Source organism: Halyomorpha halys, unplaced genomic scaffold, assembly GCF_000696795.3.
Source record: "Halyomorpha halys isolate HHAL.00 unplaced genomic scaffold, Hhal_1.1 Scaffold425.1, whole genome shotgun sequence".
Classification (NCBI taxonomy): domain Eukaryota; kingdom Metazoa; phylum Arthropoda; class Insecta; order Hemiptera; family Pentatomidae; genus Halyomorpha; species Halyomorpha halys.
Window position 1 is genome coordinate 660,016 of NW_027114575.1, and position 6,506 is coordinate 666,521.

The 6,506-nt window shown below is 32.5% G+C and overlaps 1 long non-coding RNA gene across 1 annotated transcript; it reads left to right on the forward strand.

Annotated features, from left to right (window-relative positions):
• Positions 1-2,645: 2,645 nt before the first annotated feature.
• LOC136796849 (uncharacterized) lies at positions 2,646-6,059 on the forward strand. Its single transcript, XR_010844617.1, has 3 exons — positions 2,646-2,684; positions 5,522-5,589; positions 5,802-6,059. It is a non-coding gene; the product is annotated as an uncharacterized lncRNA (long non-coding RNA).
• The last annotated feature ends 447 nt before the right edge of the window (positions 6,060-6,506 follow it).

Here is a 6,506-nt window from a genome sequence, read left to right on the forward strand (position 1 = left end):
GAGGCGTGTAAATTTTAAGATCATACATTTTGTATGATAATGACTGAAACAACGCATAACACAGTAAGAAATACAAGCCGCGCTTTCATGTTAACAACGAAGTAGAATAAACCGGAGATCTCTTTACCAAGGAGATCTGTTAATCAGACAGGAGAGGATGGAGTTGACAAAAACCACGGTACGGTTGAGCGAAGAGGCAATGAGTGGAAGCTGGATAGCGGTATTTGTCAAAGCGGATAGCTCGTTTGTTGTAGTCCCGGACAATGCTCTTAGGATTATGGCATTAGACGCCATCTTGCCATCTTCCCCTCCTGTCTTCAATGTCTTTTTTTCTTCTATTAAAAAGAATGAAGAAAAAATTATTTTCATTAATCCTCATTGTATTGTAGAAATCAGAAGCAGTATACCAATCTATCGACCAAAACAGCGAAAAAATGAACGTTCCTCAATTTTATTTCTTTTAATACTTATAAAATAAGAAAATTAAGCAAAATTGCAAAAATACTTGGGCTTCTCATCCGACTGACTTAAATTATTACATGTTCAATTTTATTTTAAGATTTTTCCTTATTTTGATAAGATTATATATACACATGGACGTACCCAGCAAGGAGCAGGGAGGGGCAGCTGCACTGCCGCTTGGTGGGAAAAAAATTATTAATTTAATAAAACTTTTTTTTTCAAGCAAATAATTGTAATGACTAATAAAGTACTGATAAAATTTAAATTTCTTAAAATTTTGTTTCATTCGCCTTTTTCCAGCTGAAATGTCACAACCTAAACGACTCTGGCTTCCTCCCCCCCAGTTTTGATCCTGGGTACGCCCTTGTACATATATAAAATATATTTAAAAAAATATTTTTTTTTTGTGGGTTTTTATTTAAAAACTTATTTATCCATCAAGTGTTTCCTGTAACCGGTTTTTTATTATATTTTCCTTTTAATCTATGCGTTAGTCTTATTCTCCTAAAATGTATCTATTTGTTTGTTCTTGGTAAACTGATCTACTGCTGTGACTATGAATGATGGTCTGATCTCACATTACCGTCTAATGTTGAATTTGTTTAGCGGGTCACTGAAGAGGATCTAGGAGGGTGAACTCCGGAGAGCGAAATTGTTGATCGGGTGAATTGAATGATTGTGAAAGGGTGAAATCGAAGGAGCAGAAATAAGAAAGAAAAATAGGAATGAATGAAACATTTGTATTTGTTGTACAGACCGAAATGGATTGTAAAAGGAAACTGTTGGGGGGGGGGGAATTTGTTTATTATATCTTATTATTGTATCTCTTTTTTTTCTGATTATGCCATGTATGTGTAATTTATATATGTCCGATTACAGATTGATAAGTATGCTGTGTGAGATAGCAACCTAATGTATTTAGGCAGCATAGATAAATAAAGTATTTCTCTGTTCTCTTCTCTTCAGTACAACAATTTAACTTAAGTAAGTCTACTGATGGGCAACTTCAATATTTTTGGGAATTTTGTTTTATTTCTTATTTTGTAAATTTGCAAAAAAATAAAATAGTTACATCCATGCATCATTACTATGCTGTTTTGGTCGATTGTTCAATATTCCGATAGTAAATTATTCTCTAATGTTTCTTCCCTAAATGCACTAAGAATTAGAAAAATTGCAAGGAAAACTTTAACTTTTCCATGACTATAACTACACCATCATATCAAGTTCGAGGTTTAGTTTCAGAGGTAAACTTTATAGTTGGCGAAATCTCCAAAATAGATCTGAGGATCCTTTGGTTTTTATCCAATGGCTTTGTTGCCATGATGGGGAGAAAGACGAACCTCACAACACTATTGTGCAACAAGGGTTGTCAATAAGGAAATTATATAGAATACCAATAGTATCTGATTGCACGACATTAATTCGCACTAATGGGTATCGATGATTAGCTTTCGTACCTAAAATTAACAGAAAACATTTCTTCAAACTTTTCCAATTTATTGAGTTCATGATCTACTTGCATTTACATCTGCACTATAATGATCCCATCAGCCAGTTTCAATCAAGCTACAACTATGATTGATTCAAAGGTTGTCCCATAACTGATCCTAGATATACTGCAGAAATTATAGCTAAAGAGTGGTCCGTACTAGACAATTCATTAAGGAGGTGTAGATGGTTGGAGGGGGGAGGGGAAGAATATCGATAGTGGGAGAAGAGGGATCATAGCGGCGGGGGGCCCCATCTATATGAAATTCGATAAATCTGGTACCGGTAATGTTCTCCTTAGTGATTTATGCTGGGGGCTTAAGTGCCTCCTAGCTCAACCGCCCTTAGCCATTGTTTTCACACCGCCTAATCATCTTCTCAAAGCTTTATCACTTTTTCTATCTCAATTAAATTTATTTCAGATCTAAAATGAGTCGTCTCCACGAAAAAATAATCCTGTAATGGAGAAACATCATTGCCATCTACGTTGAAAAAAAAGATGAAGTGCTAGTTAACCCATCTGTGGTATCGTTCCTAATACGCGATGTTCTCTAAAAATGCAATATGAATAACTAATCATCTGCCAAGGTGATGGAAGGTTATTAATTGTCTTTATATTATAACAAACATTTGTTTGATTTTCGATTTTCAGTGAAACTTAAAAGAATACGTTGAGGCAAGGTCAAGGTATTGAGGAACGTAATGCATAGCTCAAGATAAGACGCCATGGGGTAAAGAAAATTATAATCTTGTAACGATATGAAATAATGGAAATAGTCACACATATCCAAATACATAAGAACTGTTACCAGTATAATCACTAATATTACATCGGTTAAAACTTTTTGTTTTTAGGTTAGTTTATAAGGTAATCTAATTACCATTTGAACGAACATCTGCAATGTTCTGAGAAATGTAATATAGTACACTTTTTTTTTTTTTTTTTTTTTTTTTTTTTCTTCATACCCTCCTATAATGATGTTATTGAATATCTGGTACATACATATAGGAGGTATGCTATATGTATATCCGGGTGTTAATGATACCTTGGATTGCCTTTTGGCATTATAAGGTTAGATGAGGGGTCCATTGACGGTTGTTACTTGGTTGTCTGACGCTAGTGGATTATTGGAACGGGGAGGGGCCGTTCCGCTGGTTGAATATAGTACACTAGTTCTCGAATTACGAGAAAAAGTAATAAAAGCAATAAGTGCAACGAACTGTTCTTTACTATTAATGGTCCGATTTATTTTGTATTTTGTAGGGAATTAAATTATGTTGAAAAAGAACTTACATTACGTGCAAATAGGGGCCTATGTTATTCATAACTGGTTTCTTTCTTTTCTTGGGGACTTATTCTATACATGAAACATTAAAGGGGATTACTTAAACCTGCAACATTCATAATAATGCACGTTTTCGCATACGGTGTGCAATTTTATATATAGCCTCTAAATAGCAACAAAGTTTTTTTTTTTTAAATTAATAGATTTATTTATTGATAGACATTACAATCTGCCACACAGTTGTGGGCAATAGGTAATAGTGATGAATGATCTCATACATACAAAATAAAAAAATAAAAAAAAAATAAAAAAAAAAATACAAACAAAAGAATAAACAAGATGAACATAATCAAACTATCTGTATGAAAAATAAATAAATAAAATAACATAATGATAAAATAATATATACAATATTTACAGAATCGACCTGAGGATACCTGAGCCCACTCTATCCCCCACGTGTGAGGGGTAGAGCAGAGCTCAAAAGATCCCAGCGCATCCCTCTCGCCGCATCACTGGTAATGAGCCAGTGGAGGCTCATTACCAGTGCATCAATCCATAAAGTGCGCTAAAGACAAAGTTTATTAACCAGCCTTTCATGAGATAGTGGTGGTGCAGACAGATGGCCCAATGGCCCAGAATGCATTACATGATTTCAGGGCTCTGAAAAACATAGATCCGTTGAAAGCTGCAAATCAAAAATACTCTGTTTACAAAAATGGCAAGGAAAATAATAACTCATTGGATGTATACACTCAAAGGTGATTGGCAACGTAACACATACATTTTCCAAACCAGTGCTCAAGGTTTTACCCTAACGTACAGAAATTCGAAAATGAAATTTACAATTAATTAATACTTAGGTAAGTCGAAGAAGATATCCTGACTGGTGTGCGTAGTAGAATGAATTCCGTGTTGCTTGCAACAAGGTTAGAGAAATCATCAACTCGTGACTCCTGGTCATATCTCGTCGTGCCTGACCCAGTAACATTTCGAAATAGCGTTCGATGCGATGTTTGGTTCCTAAATTGTATCGACATCATGGATTACATATATTAAGGGTATTCATAATGTGTTAAATATAAAATGTTTTACCATGTTAAATGTTATAAGTATAGGATTGTGAGCAGCCCTATTTAAAGTCATATTAAACGCATAAGAGCTCCTAGAGTATTTTCTGAGTAACTTGTTTCATAAAGTTTCCTTCCAAAATTTTATATTATTGTTTACTTGTATGTTTTTATTAAATTAATTTATTACAATATGCCTAAATTTAGTCAACAGTAAAAGTTTGGCTACTGAGTGCTTCCTTTATCTTCTAACTTGCTAGGAAGAGAACCAAACAACATGACAACTGTCATTACACTATTATTATTGTCATCCACTATTTAATTATTTTTAAAAACATCCAAAACAATACTAACACAATCAATACACAAACTATGAGCTCAGCTGGTCTGTTGTGTGACGTCATTCTCCATTTAACAGACCTAGTAACAGACTATCAGCCATGTTATATGTTATATCGTTTAACATGGTAAAAGGAGGAAATATTTCTCCATTTAACACGCTTTACATGTTAAACTAAAGATCATGAATATCCCTATTGATGGCTAACTGATGTAAATGAGGTCTAGGATTCGACAGCAACCTTCAATTCCTTATTTATTAATTTTCTTTTGTTTCTCGTATAACACTGATATTTAATTTCACTTCATGGCAAAAAAAATGTTTTTTTTATACTTAAATTGAACGCTTAATTCACAATCTTTACACATCTGAAATTAGTAGATACTTGTATCTATGAAGTTAAACATGGATATATAAATTAACACTAAGTGGGGAAAAAAAGAGGTAACTCAATTTCTTTTAATCTTTAATAAAATTGTTGAATGTTGAGCACGATGGTAAATTAAAAGATCAAAATCACTTTGAATAATAAGCGTAAATTGTAAAGGAGATTTCTAGACATCTTTGTTCACCGGAACATTGAGAAATAGTGATTACCTAGCCTCAGAGGTCTTGTAATCTTTATCAATAAATTTAGTTTATTTTTCTAATTTATAAAAAGTTTGTTTAGAATAAAAAAAAATAAATGCCTATACTAAATTATATACTTATAAGTAAAAAAATTTTAAGATGTAAAAATGGTGAACAATCTAAAACTATACATACGTGAAATATGTAGACAAAAATGTAGAAACGGTGAAATATTTAAAAACAAATCAAATGAAATTTAAAGAATATTAGTATATAAATTATAAGTAATATAACTGTTACAGGGAACCATAAACATACATATAGAAGTTGTAGAAACAAATATGTAAACACATCCCTAGTTATACCAGAGGTAGTATTTGGCTATTTACTAATTTTTAAACAGCTATTGATAGATTTAAAATGAAATATTTAAGAATTAATTTATAAATAATGAACACTGCTTTATAATGAGCACCTTAGACTGATAGTTGTTTTACCACAATCTGCACTAAAATTACCCATTAGTACTTTCTCACTTTTAAATTATAATTTTTTTTTTTTCAATCTTCTACATTATTGAAGTGCCAGAAAAAAAAACGAGGATATAATGAAGAAAGCTAATATAATAAGAAAGACTAGGGTTGAAGGGGGCTTGGACTCTCAAGTCGATAATAAATGAATGAGATGACAGACGCTGCTGACCGACAAAGGGTCCAACAATAGTCAGCAACAACAATTAGACAAAGGTGTTCTATTGTTGCTCCTTGTAATAAAACAGGATTCTGATTGTTGTCTATAGGGACAATGATCTCTCAACTTTGATCTATTCTGACGGCCTCCAAGTCGAGTAACATATCCACTTTCGCTTGTTAAATTGAAGATTCAATTACATTAAGTCTTATGCTAATTTCTTATTAAATTTCATTTGTACAATAGATGGATTTAAACCTACCTCTGAAGAAGTGCCGCTTTCTATAGCAGCACAATCATGCTTCTAGTGATATGGAAATTTCGCTGTTAATAAAATGAAAATTAGACAAAAGAAAAATCCCATTATTTTATCTGTTATGCTCAATCGATAGTAATGGACCCAGTGACGGTCATTTCATACTAGAGTTTGGGTATAAAATGACTGTCTATGGGCCTTTAATGAAACAAAATCAAAGAATTTAAGGGTAAATACAAAATAATCCAAGTAACAAAGAAAAAAAAAAAGAAAAGAGCAAATAAATGCCAAAGATCGGGTAGTTATTATTTGCGATATGTTGTTTAAGTTTGAATTAACAT